This window comes from Mustela erminea, chromosome 6 (genome assembly GCF_009829155.1).
Source record: "Mustela erminea isolate mMusErm1 chromosome 6, mMusErm1.Pri, whole genome shotgun sequence".
NCBI lineage: Eukaryota > Metazoa > Chordata > Mammalia > Carnivora > Mustelidae > Mustela > Mustela erminea.
In genome coordinates, this window is record NC_045619.1 from 29,777,477 (window position 1) to 29,799,571 (window position 22,095).

At 39.2% G+C, this 22,095-nt stretch overlaps 1 protein-coding gene across 8 annotated transcripts in view; it reads left to right on the plus strand.

Moving 5' to 3' along the window:
• ATP2B1 (ATPase plasma membrane Ca2+ transporting 1) overlaps nucleotides 1–22,095 on the plus strand; it is a 121,051-nt gene that overhangs the window by 31,991 nt on the left and 66,965 nt on the right. The window lies entirely within an intron of this gene.

Below are 22,095 nucleotides of genomic sequence, written 5' to 3' on the forward strand. Positions count from 1 at the left end.
CTTAAAATGAGTACGATGTAAGTTTCGTTACATTCTCGGCCCTGCATTCTTCCATTTAAGATACGGTGAATCAGATATTGCCATTAGTGAGTTAGGAGGAGAATATTTGAAGGGCAAATTAATCTCAGTTGGAAACGATTTCTTAAAATGTTCATTAGTGTGCTAGAAAGATTTGGGGAGGGTATAATCACTGCCTCCCACTTCCCAACACACAATTGAAATTAAACTCCTGTGGATAAATCACTCAAAACAGCTGGGCTCTGCATAGGAGTATCTCAGAAGGGGGGCCCTGAATCCATGAAAAATACAAGGTGTTTAATATCCTGTGGGGTCTGTATTCAGTATCATTGGGCAGTGATAACGAAAGCTTCTGTCTGCTGGTTCTTGTATTGCCTTCCTGGTCTATTGGGTGTATGAAGTAGTTGTTACTATTCAAAATGGTGAAATACTTTCCCGACTAGTGCTGTGATTGGGAGGTTTGGTGTGGTTTGGTGGTGATGGCGGCGGCGGTGGCGTTTGGTTTAGAGAGCGTTGCTTCTGAGTATTTCTTTGATCCGTAATGGATACTGGTTCTTGCAGAGTTTTCTTCTAAGGAGAGATCATTATTCAAAACCATAAAATACAAAGCAAAGCAAAAACACATCGCTTTGGTTTCTGTTCTATAATAATAATAATTAAAAATGACTACTATGTAAATCTGGGGATTATAATTGTTTTAAAAATATGAATTTAGAAGGGTAATTACCGTAAACATGTGGGAGCCAAAACATTTTGTTTTATGTGAATGTGGCAACAGGTATGAAAATGAATAAGTTGCATCTGTTTGCCACTTTTATACTTCTGGTCAAGTAAATATGGTGTCCTAGATAAGACTTGGTGTTCCCCGAACTTTGTGTACCACTTTGTTACTCTTTTAATGGAAATCGTATCTACAAAACAGCCAAGTAGAAACACTTTTCTCAACTTAAAGATTGAAGTATAATAAATGCTTATTTTTCAGATCTTTTCCAGGACATTGTAATTTTTAAATGAGTGTCCCAAGTCATACGCAGTTATAGCTGATTCTGACACACATAGTCTGAGGAAGTAGATCACCAGTAATTGTGCCCACCATAAGTTGTGTAGATTGTGTCTGTATTTCTTTTGCTGTGCATCTGTGCGTCTCAGGTGAATTCAGGAACTATTTATTGTTGAGAGTCAATGGAATACCTTTGGTTTTAGCCTTTTTTTCCCTGTACTTTCTAGAACCTCCTGAGAGCTCCTGCAGTGGGAGGGGGAAGATGGGGAGGTTCTCCATCCTTGCACTTCTCTCTCTAGCCCCAGTACCCACCCACAGCTTGGATTTCGTGTTTTACATGCTAGCCACCCACAAGCAATGGGTTAGCTGCCTTAGAAGTCAACAGCTATTAATGAACCCCCTCTCCACAGTGAAGAAACCTTTTGATGACGGTAAATCTCTGAGGTTGTAAAAATAACTCTTTCAGCCTATATAGATTTAAGTGTTCTTAAAGTAACATTTTCTGAGAGCCTTTTATCATTTGTGAGATGATTATACCTAAAATTGAATCCTGGCTGGGGCGCCTGGGTAGCTCAGTGGCTTGGGGCCTCTGTCTTCGGCTCAGGTCGTGGTCCCAGGGTCCTGGGATCGAGCCCCGCGTTGGGCTCTCTGCTTGGTGAGGAGTCTGCTTCCCTTCCTCCCTCTGTGCCTGCCTCTCTGCCTGCTTGTGGTCTCTGTCTGTCAAATAAATAAATAAATCTTTAAAAAAAAAAATTTAAATCCTGGCTAGTTAGAGCTTCTGAGGTAAAAGTAGTATCCTTCCCCCGGAAGATAAATAGTATACCTACCACTAGAATCGTAATGGAGTCTGGGCAATCTAGAAGCGGCTCTTTTTTTCTTACCTGTTTGTGATATTGGTAATCAGTGGTTGGATCATGTGAAATACTTTGGTGATCATGAACTTGTGGTGGCCACTTTTCTGCAGTGTGGTAAAAAGTACTGCATTGCTTCAGTTATAAATTACCTAACAGTGGTTGGTGTATCAAGTGAGTATTTGCGTGCTTTTCCTAGCATGATGGTTAAATAGTACTCTGTTCATTCAGTGGACCTTTAAGTGTCTGCCTTGTGCCAGACGACACTCTGCTCTACAGGTAAAAGGCGCGTGTACTTCTTAGAAGGCTCATTGTTAATACAGCAGTAACACAAATATTCTCCAAGTTCAAAATAACATCTTTAAAAGAGTGAGTTCCTAGTCATGCTACTTTCAGAATAGAAGTATGTCATTCTTCAGAATAGATGGGTTGGATATTTTGATTTTGAAGGAGATAAATTGGCATTTTTAGGTAATAGTATTCCCTGTATACTGTTACATACATCTCTTACTTGTGAAAAGTGAGAGCATAAGCCTAATTTCTGGAACAAATTGAGGTTTTCCTCTTCTTGGTAGGTAATCTGGACATTACCTTTCCTTTTTTAGCCCGTTTTTATATTTTTGTAACATAGTATAAGTTTTTTATGAGCTTCAGTGAATATTGATTATAATGAAAATTCCTGATTTGTTAAACATAGGATCCTTCAGAATTAAAATTCCCAGAGAATCTTAATGATCTCTAGTTGTTTGTGCTGCATTTTTGAGTGGGTGAACATCTCAGGAGAAGTTAGGTACCATGCCTCCATGGATATATATGCACAGATTGGGTAGAGTGGTGAGAAGCAAACCACACTGGCTGAGTGTGAATTCCACCTTTGTTATACAAATTACTTAATCTGCTTCAGTTTACTCAACTGAAAAATGGAAAGTAATAATTACCAGTCTCATAGGACCACATAGTAAACCAAAACACTGTGAAAGTATTAGTTATTGTTATTATCTTCATGATAATCATTCAGCTTCATGTAAAATTGATAGCACAATGTTCTCTATATAGTAAACATTCAAAATTGCATGCTTTTTCTTTTACATTTGGCAGTAAGCCAAAGAGGTAATACTTTGAAGTGTTTTTGCTGTCAGATGCTACCTGTGGCCAAGGGTTCCCTCCCACCCTTGACCATCCATCCTTGTCTTCCTCCAAATCCTGTATGTTTATTTTGCATTTTCTGGCCAGTTCTGAACGTTTATAATGAGGCATGCAGTTCCAAGCCCTGTATAAGCTTAATGCCCATTTTTTTTCCCTCCTTCCTACCAAATTATGAATAACCAAAGGTGAGAAAAGAATCAAATGATGTATATTCACTACATTTATGATTAAATAATTGTACAATTATAGTTTCATATATATCTCCTCCAGAAGAATGTGTTCTGCGGAGAAAGGGATGATTCTGTCTTGTTTGCTACTGTGTCCTCCACATCTATCACTCAGGTACACCCTGAATGAGGAAGCAGTGTTTGAATGTCTGTTCTTTTCATGCCAATCCCAGCAAGGTCACTAGGCTCAGTGAGGAGTTATGCAGTGTATACAGAGAGCTAGAAAAACCCACCTTTGAGTGCTTGAATAAATGAGAAACTAGGTATAGGCTGTTCCCTATTCTGTACTTCCTAGTTCTATCTTGAAGGACGTGGAGACCCAGTGCTGGATATGACACCCACTCCGCCCCCATTATTACTCATGCCATATTCACACTATTGGCATTTCTTATGTGTGTCATTTGAAAGTTCCCAATCATTTATGCTAAGCGAAATAAGTCAGAGAAAGATAAATACCCTATGATATCACTCATATGTGAAATTTAAGAAACAAACAAATGAGCAAATGAGAAAAAAAAAAAAAAAAGGCAAACCAAGAAACAGACTCTTAACACTAGAGAAGAAACCAATGGTTACCCGAGGGGAGGCGGGAGGAGGACGGGTAGAATAGGTATGGGATTAAGGAGCGCACTTGTGATGAGCACCTGGTGTTGTGTGGAAGGGTTTAAATCACGGTATTATACATCTAAACTGATATACACTGTATGCTAATTGGAATTTAAATAGAAGCTTTAATAAAAAAGTTCCCAATCATGGCTGATATGCATAAGGCCAGTTCTGCCCTTAATCATGGAGATGGCTTTCCTTAAGCTTTGAATTAAAATTTACCATAATAAAGAACAATTCCAACCAACTTTTAGGGAGAAATTTTGGATGCTTGTGAAAGACGTGTTATGCAGGATGTTAGACTCATTCTTTTTTAATCCTCATGCCAGCCTGAAGGGGTTGATAGCAACATATCTGATATTTATTTCTAGACATGATCTATAACTCTTATGTATGACAGAGTCTGCAATTCAGTGTTATAGAGGGAATAGGAAGGATAAATATGGTAAGATTTGGAAGGAAAAAATTTAGCTACTGATTGGATATTCGGGAGAGTGAGAATTAGGGGTGCTTTTGAGCCTAAGTGGTTGACACTTTGAAACAGGAAAGAACAGAACAGTGTTTCCTAAAGTATTCTGTGAAACACTGGTTCCAGGAGATATTAATAGGTGCTCCATGGAAAGAAAGAGTAGTTAAAAATAAGTTCAGGAAATGCTACATATAATATTTCCCTCTTGTAAATTCACTAATGTGCAAGGCTATGAAAAGTCTCACTAAAGAAACCTATGTAGTATGTTGACCTTTTCACATCATAGCTATTAACCTACTGTAAATTAGCCTTGCCTAAGACACCAGTTCGGAAGAGGCTGGTCTAGAGGAATTTGGTGTTTGGTAATAGGAATGGAGCTTTGAGGTTTGAGCTTGAGGTTAGAACTAAAAATTAAATTACCATCAAGGTTTTGGAGATGAGAGAGAAATGAGACTTGAAAGTATAGTTTCATAGGCACACTGAGTAGAAGCAGGAGACAAAACTTGGAAAAGAAAATACTAATAACCATTTGTAACCCTGATCCCTAAAACTGTTACATTCCATGAGGGTCTTTCCGATAAAGTCACAACTGTTCCATATGTCACGTGTATACACATGCCATACTAGAGTCTGTATAATTCATAGTAGTCAGATAATGAGGACACAGGCAGTGTTTGTATTACAGATCTACAGTCATAAATGTGAGTGCTGGTGAGATCAGAGTAGCAGAGCCTAGACTTTGCTAGGATGGGTGCAGAAGCAGAAGGTGAACAGCAGGGCAGAGCAGAAGGAATACCCAGAGATAAAGTAGGGGGGGAGAGAAAACTAGAAATTGATAGGCAGTCACAGGTGTTAGATAAGAAAGGAATAAGATCATAACGACTCCATTTATACATAAGAAAATGAGCCTAAGGAATGAGAGAAGTGATTTGCTCAGGATTAAATGTTAACAGCAGAGTCAGGATTAGAATCTTGTCCCTTCCTTGTTGCCTTTTTGTATTCTAGAGATTTCAGAAAGGAAGAGACTATTAATGATGGTGTTGAGGTATCTCCTCTCCCAGGATAATGAGGATTGACTGTCCTCCAAAGGGCCCTCCCAGGATGGGGATTGTATTAGCTCTTAGTAGTTTTACCATGGCACAGAGTCTGAGATTTTCAGGCTTTGAAACCCAGTTCATCTAAACTGTAATAACTGAATTTTGGGGTCAGACTCATATTATCAAGGCTTATGAGATTGATATAAAAATCACAATGTCAATTTATTTAATTTATAGTAAAGCAAAACCAGACCTGCCTTGGCAAGCAGATTCCCAGAGTCCTGGCTAGCACGTTCCCTTCCCTATAGATTTACCACGTGGGAAGCCACGTTTTAATTAGAAGGTTGCTTGGTGAGGATATAGGCACCACAAGTAGTGTATAGTGTGTTTGGAATGTTGAACGGAGTCAGGCTTTTCTTAACCTCTTACAGACCAGTTTCTTCCTCTGGCAGTTGGCGTCAGTAATAGTATATTGTCTGGAGGGTGTTGGGAGGATTAGGTAGAGTTATACTGTAAATTGCTTAGCTTAGTACCTGGCATGGGTGTTCTACTCTTGATAACTAATATCAGTGTTATAATTCTTCACAGGATACAAATACTATTGAAATTTCATTGTGGCTTAAAATACTCTGTCCTAAACAGTGCTTAATGAGAAAGGCCACATTTTGTTTTTCTGTTCTAGTGATGTTCTGTGCCTGTGTTTTCCTGGTTGACCAGTCCATTTCTGAATGTTACGTGTTTTTGTTTTTTGTTTTTTCCCTCCATGAAGTTAAATGGACTTGTTCTGTCCAGCTGTGTCAGATCTTGAGTTCTAGGTTCCATTTTGCTCTTTTTAGGATGCTTGATGTGGGTGCTCAGCTCGATCGCCATATGAAACTGCTGATACTCTACTGGTTTTCATCTGTAAAAATAGCAGTCTCATATGGCTTAATCTAATCTACTAGTTTTAAAATTTAATTCCTCCCAGATGGTCGAAACAGTTCCTATGATGAGAGGCAAAGTCTGTTGACAATGCATGAAGCCTTTCCTTTCAATGCAAAGGGCTGTACCATTATGCTCCTTTTCTGGTGATGAAGTTCTGAGAAACTTCCATTATTTTATGTGTGCTTGTGTCTTTTGTATAGTGTGCTGTTTTTCCTCTTTACATTTAGGTTCTGTCTTTTTTTTCTTTTTTCCTGCTCAGGCCAGCACTGAAGGTATGAGAATGAACATTTGTACTTGATTGATAGTTTTCATAGTGCATTTTAAAATTAAAGTTATTAAGATTATTAAATCAGTGTTTGCTGCTCAATATACATTTTGTTCATGATATATCCTAGATCATAGGTATTAATTTTAAAAAAACTGTTCCTAGTTTTGGTTAAGGACATTGTGGGTCAGTATCAGAGTTGGTAAATTCCTTGTTAACTGGAATTTTAATATAATGCTGATTGATCAAAGTCAGAGTGCCTAACAGTTGAAGAGAAATTCTTCAGTATTATATTTTTAAATAACATCCTAAGCATTTAGGAAAGAAAGTAATCTGTAGGTTACTCTGACAAATTAGCTAATTTTCTCCTCTTATTTTCTGGTTCATGTCTATTTATTTAGTGTGTGAATTCTGCATGGTTATAATAATTGGATAGATGTGTATTTTTGTGTTTCTCCATGAATATTGTGTCACAGAGAGTTTTCTAGGCTGGTGTTTAATTTTCTTAATTGTTACTTTTAAGTCTCTAAGAATCTTCAACAGTTAATCATCTAATTTTAATTGTAAGAAGAAAACCTTTTCCTCTCTGGGGTGTCCCTCTCCTATTCTTTTTAAAAATAGACTAAATCTAATTTGTAGATCAGCTGTTACAAAATTCTGGATATGTGATACAGCCCTCTTGCTTTTTAATTCTTAAATACCATTAGATGTCATTAAATGTAAGGAAATCACATTGAAATATTGAATTAAATGTCTCTGTTCATTTAACAGATGTGTACTATGTATCTTCTGTATTGGTGGGCTAACTTAAATATTGAATAATATGTGCTGAATATGACAGTTTATTGGAAACTAATTTAAAATCTCCTACTGCTAATTATAACAAATAGTTAGAGTTTATTGAGTGTTTACTATTAAGTGCCAGGCACTAAGACACAGGGATGATTTTAAGATATCTCATGTATTAATTCATTTAAACCTCTAATAAATGAAGAGGGTAGATGGTGTTATTCCCATTTTACAAATGAGGAAGCTGAAACACTGGGTAAATTGCCCGAGGTCAATCAGCAAATACAGGAAAGTGCTGGAATGAACATCTTAGACGTTGTGGCCCTGCTGAATAGTTACTGTTCAGTGGTGATCTGGGCATCCACTTGAGTGCTGGCTCAGTCTCTGTTTCTCTGGAGTGGACATTCCCATTTGCAGGCACCCACATGGGCCTTACTGAAGGACCACTCTTTTCAGTGCATTGCCACACATGCTCCAGTGTAGTTTCCACGACAAGGTGCTGTTGCTGTAGTGTCGTTATCAGGAGACAGAGAAATGAGCAAACCATCCTGCCCTCAGAGCTGACTGTTCAGTCAGAAGGAAAGCCATGCACACAGGAAATTGTGATAGTACACACTGAATGCTGTAGTATCTGAAAAAGACTACAGATGCAGAGAGAAAGAGACTAATTCCATGTAATGGGATCCCAGCAGAGAGGGCATTTTAACTGTTCCTTGAAGGAGAGGTTCATAGAAAGGCAAAAGAAAGAGGCCAGCTTTTCTTAGGCAAAATTCATTAGGGAAAATGACAGTTAGAGACTATTTGAAACTTGTCCAAAGCAAAAAGGAGGTAGGGAGTCTGAGAGCAGTATGGCAACAAATGGGTGAGACAAGTTTGCAGATTTGGTACAGGACATCCATGCAGAAGCTGTCCCCATCCACGCCTCCTCTGTTGAAGACCTCTGCAGAAGGGAGATGCTCATAGACTAGACTCCGCCTGGGATCTTTCACTGTCTTGAAAGTACTCCTTCCATCTAGTCTCCTCCTTTGTTCGTTCCTTCATTTTACTTTTTGCAAATGCTACAAAAGGAAATTATACATGTTTCCCACCCCAGCCCCCTTCTGCCTCAATTTAGAACAGTGAAGCCTTTCTTGAGGCCACATACCCCTTTAACACGTTATCCTTTGTGTATTCACCAAATCTCTTGTGATGCTCTCTCTGTAACACTTAATTCTGTTACTTACATGCTTGTCTTTATCCCTCATTTAGTCAGTAAACTCCTTGAAGAAAAGGTCTTGGACTTAGGGCTTACTGAGACATGTTTGGAACTAACAGGAACTCCACAGAGAAGAACAGGTTTGGGACAGACTGTGATAAGTTTAATATTGGTGGTTGAGTTTGTGCTCTAAGATACTCTGATAGAGATATCTGTTAACAGTTGAAAACATAGGCCTAGAGCTTGATCAAGGCCTTAGATGTAGGTCATCATGTGGTATCACTGCCAAGAGGGAAGAGAGGTCTGCAGATAGATCCCGGCATGATAACCTCACTTAGGGCATAGTAGTGATTTTAAAAAGTCAAGGAAGGGCACCTGGGGGCAGCCCTAGTGGGACCTTTGTTTTGGGGCAGGGACTGGTGGGAACATAGGAGCTGACTTAGTGGAGAGCATGGCCCATCACCCTGCACCCGTGGTCAGGAAACTCCCCTGGAAAGTCAGAGAATCTGGTTTTCACACCCAAACAGATCTCTCCCCTAACTGCCTGAGGCAGCTGTGGCTCCCAGCTGACCTTCACTCCCAGAGTTCAGAAGGCCCAGGGCGCCTACATTTCAGCGGAGAGAAAGAAATCAAGGAACAATGACTAGAAGGAATGAGAAGAGAGGAAAGGGAGCTTAGGCACAGAAAGAGGTTAATGTGCTCTGCCCACAATCACAGCAAGTTGTAGTGAGAGGAGCCCCTATAAGTGAGCCCACTCCTGGACCAGGGCTCAGAAGAGACCGTTGAGGACACGGCTCTTAAGAGGACAGCTGTCCTCAGGCCAGGAGGAGGGCCCTCCCTCCACCAGGAGCCAAATTGCTGGCACCTTGATCTTGGACTTCCAAGGCTCCAGAATTGTGGGAAATCAACTTCTGTTGCTTAAGCCATCCAGTCTGTGGTATTTTGTTCTGGCAGCAGGAATGGCCTTTTTCTTCCTTCTCAACTAATCACAGTCTCTGAGAATTTCACACCCAAGTTTGGTCCAGTTTTGGTCTACAGTCATTCCCTGGGTGTGTCATCCGAGCCCCAGGTCTGTTTGGGGTGCTAGGTATCCAGAAGTGCTCACCCAGTTCCCGCTGGGAAGAGTCATCTCCTGGTGAGACAACAGGCAGGTTGGTAACAAGGTTGTCACACGGGGTGGGCTTAGATGAGCCTTCTGGGTCTGTGAGTGTCCTGCCCACAGCCTTGTCAGGTAAAACTGGTCACAGGGAGGAGTACTCTCTCCCAAATTGCTGTGGGTTGAGCCTCCTGTAGCCTGAAACATCAACCTGCTATCATGGTCCCATCTCCTGACGCTGGCCTTATGGCCAGACTTGAACCAGCAGTAGATGAGGAGATCTGACCTAATATTTCTGCACAGAAAAGACTGATCATTCAACCAGCCATTAAAAAAAAAAAAAAAAGAGGGGGCAATGTGAGCTGAGATTTCTGGGAGGCCTGAAGAGGACAGAGTAAGCGACAGAAGGGAGAGAGTCAAGAATACTAGCAAATGACAGAAAAGCGTATGTAGGTGGATGAGGGCTGAGAAGCAGCCGGAGATCAGTCACCACAGGCAGCCAGCTCAGGACTGTTGAGGATGGATTCCGTTTGCTAGGGTTCAAGGTGAAAGGGTGACCAGGAAGCAGTAAGAATGGACCTTATCAAGGGGTGTGGCAAGGGGGTGGGGTGGGGAAGGATCACTTGGTTGGTTAACAGAATCCAGGTGAGGCTTATTTGGGGGGGATGAGAGGGAGGCACCTTTTTTGTGATAGAGTGTATCTGAATATTCGTTAGGCTAAGTGAACAAGCCAGTGCTCAGTGGGTCACCGCGGCTTGCAAAGACGAGGAGGTAAGGTGTCAGGAGGAGACCTCTCCTGGCCTGGTGGAGACAAGAGCTGGAGTAATTTAGGAGACTTGGAAGAGAAAGAGGAACTTGCTAGGGAAGGCAGAGATGTATCAGTGGATCATATGGGATATATAAGTTTCCAGTGGAACTAAGAACTTACTCAGTCTTAAAAATTTCAACCGGTGTTGCTCAGCCAGACCGTCTGTCTGTTCAGAGGTAGCTAATTAACGGAATGGGAGTTAGTGGGAGGATAAAAGAGTAAGTGAGGTTTAAGAGCAAAACCAGAGTCACTGACCATTGGGAACTTAGCTTTTTTAGGGAGGCAAGTATGATCAGAAGGGGTCTTGACTGCCTTTGAGCCTGGAGGTCAGAATGTGTTCATAGGGTTCTGTGTAAATGAAAAGAAACAGAGATAAGTTGTACTGGAGAAGAATCTTGAAAATAGGACAGTTCCAAATGATAATGATTTTTTAATGTGTGGTTCTACCCTTGAAGAGCAGTCACAGAGTACAAATCAAAGTCTTGGAATGAAGGTCAGGAATTGTGTGAAACCAGCTTGAAGGATCCTCGGGGTGATGGGATGGAGTGCTTGTGGTTCAGCACGTTCCTTGATCTCCACTAGTCTTTGCACTTTGGTGAATTAACTCTAAGATTCTTGCCTAACACCCTCTTAAAATACAGCTTACCTTATTTTTCTACCAGAATCTTTGAATGTGTTGCGAAAGTGGGTATTGATTTACTGCTCTGTTCTTTAGTAACTACAGCTGGAAATTGCAAAAGACCATCAGCTCTCAGACCGTGTAAATAGAGAGCAAGAAGATAAAGACATGGGAAAGTGTCTCTCCTTAATTCTGCATTCAGTTGTTTAAATATTGGGATAAAAAAATCCTTGAAATTTACAGTTTTTAATGAAGAAAACAGAAAGCTCATGTTAAATTTACAGATAAGAGTTCTGCCTCCCTAAATATTGCCAGCTTTATTTTTGTGAGTTCGTTCGGTGACATAATGAGCATCCTGTTTCCTTAAGCATGTAAGTGTAGGTTCTTGTGAACTGACAGGATAGAAGCTCGGAAGGACGGAGTAGGCTGAGAGCAGCTGGTGTGACATTCAAGCGTTCATACTGCCTTCTTGCTCCTGAACAGAAGGGGGGGAAAACTGTTTTAATTTAGAAATCTCTTCCTTGACTATAGCTCAGATTCTCAAACCAGTGAAACTAGAAAATGATAGAACATTTCGTTCTCATATATAACTGGAGATATAATATGTTCTTACATTTAGTGGTAAGCTGTACAGGATTATATAAAATGAACTTTCCATAATTTGGAGCTTTTGAAAGGCTTCCCTTTTACTAGGAAACTGTCATGGTTAGGGTGAGCGTTCTTGAAATGCCTAAATCGAACAGTAGAACAGGAGAAGACAAAGGATAGTTTACTTAGGAGGGCAGTAGGAGAAGGTAGGTATGTAAATTATAGTTCTCTGTTCAATGTCTTAAAATTTAATACTTTTAGGTGTTTAAAATCATTTTACATGCTCAAAATGAAACAGTATGAATCTCCCTATTTCTTTGAATGAAAGAAATTATTTTTAGTGGCTGTCAGTATACTTGGTATTAAAAATCAAAGCAATTTAAAGTAACAGCTCACAGAATATTTTTAGAGTATGGTCTGCTTTCAATTATTCATGCAAATTGAGAATAACATAGCGAGGAGCCGTGAGTAATTTGCTTATATAACTTAATTGACAGGGAACTTTGGATGAAGGTGATAATCCAACAGTTGGTTCCTCAGCCGTAGTTCAGGGCCTGGTGGTCCACACTGTTTCAGTGGTAGCATCAGGATCTCCCTTGCCTGAGAAGCTGTTGGAAATGTAAATTCTTGGGCCTCCACCCCTGATCTACCACCGAATTGAAACTCTGAACTCTGCAGGGGTTGGGGGGTTGCAGCAAATCGCGTTTGAACAAGTCCTTCCCAGGATTCTGAGGCTTGCTGACGTTTGAGAACCACTGATCTGAAGTCTGTGGAATTAGCATGGAAATGATCTTAAAAATTCAGTATGTGACCCAGCACTTTGCCAGTTTATCCTGGATGTGGTGCATTCAGAAGGATTGTGGTTTCTTACTGTGGAAATGCAACTTTGCAAAACTAGAACAACCTTGTACGAGATACGGGTATCATCAGGGTTTGGGATATGACGACTCCAACACACTTGACCATAAAGCAAAAATGCTTAGAGCGAACGTCAAGATATCTGTGTTTGGATCATTCGCATTAAAAATTTTATCACATGCTCTGTTTAATTAAGTACTTTGTTGGCATAAACAAATAATCTGTGCTATCAAAAGCAAGAGTAATTGTCTTACAGTCCCAGGGAGGGGGATGAATCATCAATTTATAGAATCTCTTGTGCTTTGGGCTGACATATTTCTTTATAAACTAAAGGCTGTGGGGAATAGGAGTTGGGTTTCAGGCTAGGAAAAGGAAACGAGGTGATTTTATTCACACCTGCACTGAGCCAGACGGCTATAGTGTGGTTTTACCATTTTAATTGAATTGTGAAATTCTAAACTATGGGAGAGACAAAAAAATAAACCTTGTAAATGCCCATGCAAATAAATTTTAACTATTATCTCTAAACTGATCTCGTGCTCTCACTAAGAACAGATGAAAGCAATTACCGTCAGGCTGACAGCACCACCCAGCCCATCGCCATTGACTCCCTTGACACTTGTTCAAGAATAGGACAAACGTTGAAAATGAAAACAGGCAGCCAGAGATGGCAGTGTGGTGGGGTTGCAAGTGGAGCATCAGAGAAATTAAGGCAGCAGAACATTTCAGGGGGTGAGGGGAGTGGGGTGGGTGGTTACTGGTGGCAGAGGTTGTCGGTAGTTTAGATAAGAAGGACGGAATACGTCCCTTAGATTTAGAACAAGAGGAGTCCCAGGTCACCTTGAAGAGTAGTTGCAGTGCAGCCCAGGAGAAAAACCTAGAGTGAAGTGGGTTGATCTTGAAGATGAAGTAGAAGTTGCAAATTTCAGAAAGGATGGTAGATTCAGAGTTGAGGATTTTCTTATCCAGTGACCCTAACTGGGTAAGATTTTTATGTCTTACATAGAGGTAGTTGCTGACCTGATTTACCATATTGTTTTGGTAATACTTTAATTTAGTATGGATAATCCTAACTATTTTTCAAGTAAATGTATCACTCCATATTGAAATATTGAAACTCAGCATTATTACTTTTCATAGCCTCAAGGGTCTAGGACCTTGGTTGAGAATCATTGCTATGTAGCAGTCCTTGCATAGCTCATTGGAAAATCTTAAATACCTTTTAACTAATACTGTCTGAAATGATTTAAAGGAAAGGAACATTTGTATATGTTACATACATATCAAGGTGGTTTGAAAGTCCTTGAATGCCGTGACTTTCCCTTGACTAACCCTGCATGCCTTGCATATTATTTTAAATGTAGGGTTATCAGGTTTTGTTCTGTTTAAGTTGACCTTGTTTACTGTTAAAAAACCTGTTTTTCAAATTGATTTTTATCTTAAGGATCAAACATAGATATTAAGCACCTACCATATTTCAGACAGTGCTAGGGGTTAAAATTAAATGCCACAAATTGCCTTGAGTTCACAGTTCATTGGGGAGGACAGAGAGGTAAACCAGTCATTGCTGCTGTGCAATAAAAGCTATACTAGAAGAACAAATTAGTGCCTCCCCTCTTCTCATTTACTTGCTGCCCACCCTGAGAGATTTGCCGAAGTGCTGGTGCTGAATTTATCACTGGCAGCAGCTGTGGTTTGCCCTTCAAAGTGGTGTACTTAGTCTGTGCCTCTGGAAGAGTCTAGTAGATGGTAAGTAATTTACTGAGGGGAGAGAGACTAATTTCAGTCAACTCAGACGCAGCGACGGTATTTATGAATCCTGTGAGACTAATAAATCAGACACTGTAGACAATGTTTGTTTTCTGTTTCATCAGTTCTGTAAAACTGAAATCATGTTTGTTGAGTTTAATCTTGTTTATCTATCATTCTTTACTCACCTGATATAAATAACTTTTCTAAACAGGCTTTATAGTCTTTTATGTCCCTTTGTGCAGTGTGTATGCTTTCTTTAAGCCTCTTAAAAAAGTAAAAAAATGTGAGTTCAGAGAATATTCAAGTTGAGTTATCCCTTGGTTCTTTGGAGCATTTTAATGAAATAACTTGAACATAACAGAACTTTGTAAAAGAAACATGACCGTTCATGATCTTGATCTATCTGCTCTTGATATGCATAGTATTGATAGCCCATCCTCTTTTTTCTGCCATTAATCTGATGCTACAAGGCAGTACTTCAATATTTGGTAGTTTACCATACATTTTTATCATTTCTAATTAAAAATTGTTTTACTTGTTGGAAGACTTTACATTTGTAGGGTGTGAATCAGGATAATGGTTTTTTTCTTTTTTTTTTTGTTTTTTGTTTTTTGTTTTTTTTAGAAAGTGACTATATTTTGAATGATCATAGTACCTCTTGGTAAGATATGGAGATCAAAGATGAATAAGGCATGGCTTTTGTCTTTAAGTAAAATATAAGCTTAATGGGCCAAAATTTAGGCTTAGTTACACAGCAGTTAAGCAGTTCAAGCTTCCAGGGGACATTTAAGGTGGCGAGTTTTAGGTTGTCCTGCCTGAGAACTGAAGGTCACTGCTATTATCTAATGGGGTAGGGTGGGGCAGTGTGGACCCAGCTGGATTTCTTGGTTTATGAGATAGTGCTGTTAATAAAATGCTAATAGCAGCCACAGTGAGAAACAGCTAGAAAAGCTGGTTATCCCTCTCCTCACAACTACTTGTCTACAAAGGAAGTTGGATTAATTTTTATGTTTAAAAAAAAAAAACAAAGAAACTAAGAAAATGGAGATTCTTGAGTGTTCTTTTTTGAAAGGCTGCACTCCAAAGCAGTTTTTTAGCTTTTTGTCAGTTAAATGTGGTCCACTTTGAAGTACAGTGACATCTTTGTCCATGCTAGTAGCCTCTTTACAACGTGTACATTATGATTTACCCCATGACTTAAATTTGGTCTTTTACTCTTCTTTTTAATGATTTTGTGAGTATTTAATGTTTGCTTTCTTTTTTGATAAGCATCTTTTATTCTTTTTGGAAGTAGATTATGTATATTTGGTTTCATTGGCTATAAAATGAGCAATTAGATTTGGTCAACATCCTTTTCATCCGTTAAATTCTATGATTTCTTTGTAACCATTTTTTAACAGAATGTTAGCTTTTTAAAATTTGTTTATGGTTAGTGTTTTATTTTGACATAGAAATTTAACAATTAATTCTCTTATTAAGTGATTGAAAATAACCTGTCTTTTAGCTTTAGCTTTTTAAAACCCCAGATCTATAATTTGTGATCCTATAAAATCAGTTGTTGATTAAGAACCTTTGTAAATACTGATTTTTTGGTTTTTAAAATTTACTGAGATGTATTAGAGCTAGTAAATGGAGATTTGACTGACTATTTGAGTATATCAAATGAAAACCCAAAGACATTCATTGAGATATTTCAGTATGGAATCCTTAAGAAAATTGTTTGAATATCTTTGGGAAAGAGTATATGAAATCAAAGGTAACTTCATGTACTGAAGTAGTTTATGTATCATTCTTTACTCGCATGATAGAAGTATTAGAAAATTGAAGAGTAAGATTTAGGACTACAACTTTTTATGTTTTGAAATTTCATTGTGAATTTGGAATGATTTGAAAAAAATTAAGAATACTCGGGAATCTGTAGCTAGTTGATTCAGAGGACATTTTAAGAGAGAAATTAAAGTTTAAATGAAAGGATTTGCTTCTAACAAATATATTACTTTTGTTTTATATCCAGTTTGTTTAAATTTAGGGTTGAAATTAATTACATGACTTTCGTAAGCTTGTGATCATAATTAGCAGATCTTCAAATTTGATGGTATCTTTCATACGTTATATTCAAGGAAGAATTTTTTTTCCCCCTGGGGTTTGTTGTCTTTGAAGTAATCTTGCCTAAAAGGAGTCTTTATTTTTAAAAGCTAAACAGAATCAATGGAGAATAGAGTGCTGAACAGGAAGTCAGTTGTATATGTGTATAAAGCATGCTTACTGCCTTATTAGGCCAGTGGAGTCACCTTTTAAAGTAGGAATGGGTTTTTAAAGATTAGAGTTGTCACAAAAAAGGGCATGGGTTATCTTTAGGTATTGAGTGCACTTCCATATAATTCTTCCAGTATCTTGCATGGTCAGCTCCAGGTCTAGGGAGTGTCCTCTGACCCAGAGGCCCTTTATTAGTTAGGGTTCTCCAGAGAAACAGACCAATCAGAAATAGACACATAGAGTGATTTATTACGAGGAATTTTCTCAGGCATTTATGGAAGCTGAGGGATTCGATGTGCCTTCTGCAAACTAAAGCCCCTGGAAAGCCACTGGTGTCACTTTCAGTCTGGGGGCAGAAGATTGCTGTCTCAGCTCAGAGGTGGTATGAATTCCCTCTTCCTGTTTTATTCCATTCAGTCCCTATATGGATTGGGCGATGCCCCCAGTCTGCTTCACTTGGTCTACCTGTTCAAATGCTAATCTCATTTAGAAACAGCTTCACAGGTACACACAGAAATAATGTTTAACCAGGTATCTGAGCTCCTTTTGATCCAGTCATGTTGTCTTAAAATTAACTGTTACAGACCTTTTCAAATTTTGATAACTTGTTACAGAGTTCTGGTTTATGTAGCCAAAGACTACCTTTTTGTAGCTTTCTTTCCTTTCATTCTACTGTGTCCTTCAGTGGGCTACAGAATTCATCGGGTTCCTTTTCTACACTGTAGAATGTCACATGTTTGAAGTTTGCTGTCACAACTTGTTCCTCCCCTAGACTAGATTTCCTCCATTTCTTCAATGCACTGGTTTCCTGATTCTTCAACATTCTCTTTATTATTAACTGTGTTATAGTACGTAGACCCTGGCTGTTCATTCCTGACCTAGTAGCCCTGTTACGTATAATACAAATAAAAGTCTTTCATCCATCACTCGTTTTGAGACATTCAGTCTTCCTATTCTATCTGTATAGCAGAGTTTCTTTCGTTTTAGAGTATCATGAGAATCCTCTTTTCCTCTAGGTTTAGAAATCTTACTTCTTTAAACATTCCTCATCTGAATTGTCTGGGCAGTCCTCATCTGAGGAGAGCAGGGTAAATATTCTTAACAATAAAAAATAGCTAACGTTTATAAACATTAACTGTGTGCCAGGCTAAGTTCAAATAGTTTTATGGATATTCACACATTTAAAGAGGTGGGTATTGTTTTTGTAAATGTATTTTTATAGACGAGCCGGTAATCTTACTCATGTGTGTTGTCCAGGGTGAAGCAGAATAGTCTGTTACCTATCTTTACGAGTGTTAGGCTCCTGTCACTGCTGCCTAAGAACATACTCTCTTTGGGGGCCCAGTGAAAAGCACTTACATTATGTTAACTAACATCAAGTAAGTGCACTTTGTGACAATGCACTTACTTCTCCTTCCTACCTGTCTTTCTGAATCCTGATTCTGTCATCTAACATTTGCTGGCTTAACCGGCTTTAAGCCATCTACAGATTGGGGAAACATAACTTCTGTGTTTATGAATCATCAATAATGGTATAGAAGTCAGGAATTAGAAACCTAGTAATGCCTTGCAGGTTGTTCCTCTTTGTTATAATACACTTAGTTATAGGAACATTCATTTTGTATCTTTGTCTGCAAAAATCTCATGTTACTGTATAATGCTTTCAGACTCTGAATTTTATCCAGCTTCGTATTTCATTCCATACCTTACTTACCTGTTGCCTGTGTTTCTTGGAGTTTTTCTGATAGGCAGTTTTTTGTGGTTATCCTTGTTGAGTCTAGATAACATCCATACAACCACTTCACGATCCACAAGTCAAGTGTTCTTGTGAAAGAAGGAACTGCCCTTGTAATTAACAAAGGTGTCTCGTTATAAGCTTCATCCATTACTAGAACCTCACAGTCATTTTTCGGTCTTCTATGGAGGGCCCTGCTCATTCCTACTAAAGCTTAAGTATCAGTTGGAATCCATCTCAATCCTTCTTTTTGAAAACTGTTAACTGTTTTTGCCTAACTGCAGTCTGAAACTACCTCTTTTCTTTTTTCATAATCCCTCAAAGACTACCAGTAGTGGTTTGACCAGCGATATCATCTAGTGATTCAGGGATAAGTTATATAGACCAAGAGAACTCCGTAGATACCCTTTGTGGTTTCTTTAAAATTCCTCTCTTTGGGGTCTTCAGCTTCCATGTAACATTTCTCCTTAAACTTTCCAAATGGAAGATCAAAATCTTTTAGACAGAACAAATAAGCAAAAACATCTTACACATTCTGTTATATTTCAGTCCCACATTTCAGTCCCAAACAGTGTGTCCCCATCTTAATTGTCATTTTGTAGCTAAGAAATAAAAAAACTAAACTTTTTTGTTGTCCTACGCATTTTTGTGAATCCACTAGTTTGGTGAATGGAGGGTTGAAAGTGGATAGGGAGGAAAATAGTGGAGGAGACGATAGACAATCTACAAATAGACAATAGCCTGATAAATAGAACATGTAGGTAATTGTAAATTCAAATAGTAGACTTTTTGGAAAGTGGCTCATTTGCATTTGGTGATTTCGCTTGGATTTCTCTTTCTTTAAACAGTGGGGGAACTGGACATAACTGGTGATCATGCACTCATCAAAGCTACGTGGCTTGCACAGTGGCACAAAACTCAACCCCAGAAGGAAGTTTATTGATAAATTACCAAGAAAATCAAGGGCTCCGACAGACTTGAGACACTGATTGACCAAGGGGCTCAAGTGATCCAGCACTGACAGGCACATTCCTTGCCTCTCCCCTTTCCTCTCTCTGTCTCACCTTCCCTTTTGGATCCATTTGCAGAGGCTTTCTACATCTTGGATTTAAATTCAGTAAGAAGAGACAAGTCTCTCCCCCAGAGTCACAGCAGAAGCCTCCTTCCTCCCTTTTGGCCTTTGTTGGGTCATATGCACATTCCTGAACTGGTTACAGTTGTGGCCAGGGGAATGTTTGGATGTGGGAGGGAACCACATGGGGACTGCTTTGAGAGTCCGGGAAGGACAGATCCCTAAACAAAAAGTGGGAATTATTGCTGGAAAGTGCGGGAAAGGATGCTGAGTTGGCAGATAACAAATATCCGCTACAGTGTCTAGAATTCTGCTTTTATTATATACATTGGTACATTTGGCATTATTTGACTGTTTTTGACCTAGGACAGTTGCTATTTGACCCTAATAAATGTGAAGACATAAAGTAGAGGCAGTGTAGTGGAAGGAGCATGGCTTTCGAGTCAGAAATAGAAATTCAGGTCCCAGCTCTATTATGTGTCCTTATTGTTGAAAAGTTTAAGAGAACCCCGTAAGTAATACCCGTTTATCCTGCTTGCATTCTGTTGAAAGATGATTGGCAGAGAGGAATAAAAATACTAGTTTTAATATTGTCAGAAGCTGATGTGGAGGATTTGGGTTTTGTGTGACAGCAGTAAAGCTCTATAGTTGAATCCAAAACTAATCGGTTCTTTACCCCACCCCAGGCACTTGGAACAGGAGCAGGTTTCTGTGTTTTTTGGTTTTGTTTTGTTTTTTTTAATCTGGGAGTCTGCCCCTACCCTAATAACTCACACCAGAATGTATGAGTTTTGCAGAAATCTGGCTCCCCAAAGAAGGTAGAAAGGTGAAGAAACTACATATGTCCAGTGGCTCTTGGAAAATCTGTGAGGCAGCTTATTTTACCTCCGTGGCAATTGATGGGATAGGAAGCTACCCTTGAGGAAAATTCCTCTTTGTGGAGGAAACCGGAAGACTGATGACATACACACAGACTTAGTTAGGAATCTTAATTCTTTTTTTCTCTTGAACAATAACTTACTTTAAGATTGGTGTGATAACTCGGATGCCAGCAAAGTTTGCATTTGGAAAGTCAGGGAGATTGTCAAATAAGCACCCTCTCTAGTTTTTGGAGTCAGGTTATTATAATAATTGATATGTGAGTAGGAGGCAGCCCACTTTGCTTCTGAGATAAGTAAAATTGGTAATAATTGGGCAAGCAAGAGAAATTTTTGAAGTGGGAGGAAGCAGGCAATGAAAAAATGTCTTCGAGAATCTATCGCCGTCACATCCTTGCACATTTAACCCGAGGCAAGCAAATTTTCCTCAGCCACCTAGTATGAATTCAGAGTTTTTAACCCATTTTCCTATCCACTGGTTCTCACAGTATGCTCTCTGGACCTATAGCATCTGTATCACGTGGGAATTTGTTAGAAAAGCAAATGATGGAACCCATCCTAATCCTACTGAATTTAAACTCTGGAGGTGAGACCCAGCCATCTGTATTTTAATCACCTGTAGATTTTGATGCATATTGAAGTATGAGAACCACATACCATGATTTGTAAATATCCTCATAACAGTTTAATAGATGAAGAGTAATTGCACTTGCCAGTAATCTTGTTTCCAATCATTGAACATCTTATTAAATATGGGGGAGTGGGGTATTTGAGGGAGTGGGGTATTTGAGGGAGTGAGGAAGAAGAGAGATGAATAGGGAAATTAGAGCTTAGGTTTCAGTGCTAAATAGGCATGAGCAGTGGGACTGTTTCTTCACCCTTTAAGTTTAGGTATAGTGATGTGAAGCCTGTTTTAAAAACTAAATGTAGCCACAAAATGCACACCTTCGGATAAAGGAGAAATTAGAATGAAAGAGAACCTGGGGGTAGTGATTAAAACTTGTGAAGAAGGGACTCGAAGATCAGAAAGAAAAACGTTACATAAAAAGAGCTTTTCAAAGGAAGAATTTACTCAGTGACTGAAGCTGAAGTGGATGGAATCAAGGATAACTTAGGATTTCAAGCCCAGGTGAGGAGGACAATGGTGATTGAGGAAGGAAGTTCTCTGCTTAGGGAATAAGATGAATCCAGTGTTGCTGGGATGCCTGGGTGACTCAGTTGGTTAAGCATCTGCGATTAGCTCAGGTCATGATACCAGGGTCCTGGGATTGGGCCCCCGTATTGGAGTCCATGGTTAGCAGAGAGCCTGCTTCTCCCTCTCCCTCTGTCACTTCCCCTGCTTGTGAACATGTGTTGTGCGTTCTCTCTCTCTCAAATAAAATCCTTCAAAAGAAAAAAGAAGATGAAACCAGTGTTGAGCATGTTAACATTGAGATGGTTAAAGGACGTAGATGGAAACAAGAGCTGAACATCCATCTTTAGGAGGCTTAGATTATAAGGAGAACTTGAAAGTATTATAGGGGAAATTAAAGTAATGCATCCATTTATGGCTTAAACACTGGTTGTCTGCCATGTGCCTTGCGCGGTTCTAGATTCCCAGAATGTACTAATGGGCAAGCCTCACAAATAAATGAACAAGGTAATTTTAGATCATAAAGGCTGGCAAAGAAGTAGAGTAATGACAAAGAATGATAAGGGGTAGAGAATTTCTTGGGGTAGGTGTTTCAAGGCAAGACCTGAGGTGATGACATATGACAGAAATCATGGTGGAAGATAGTTTTAGAAAGCCAAAAGATGGTGGTGCTGCAGAGTGGCCAAGGAGGACTTTAGGAGAGCTTACTGTTTGTTGTGTTTTTGTCTTTTCAGGGTCTATATTGCATGAAAGGTTTAGAAAGAAGGTTCCATG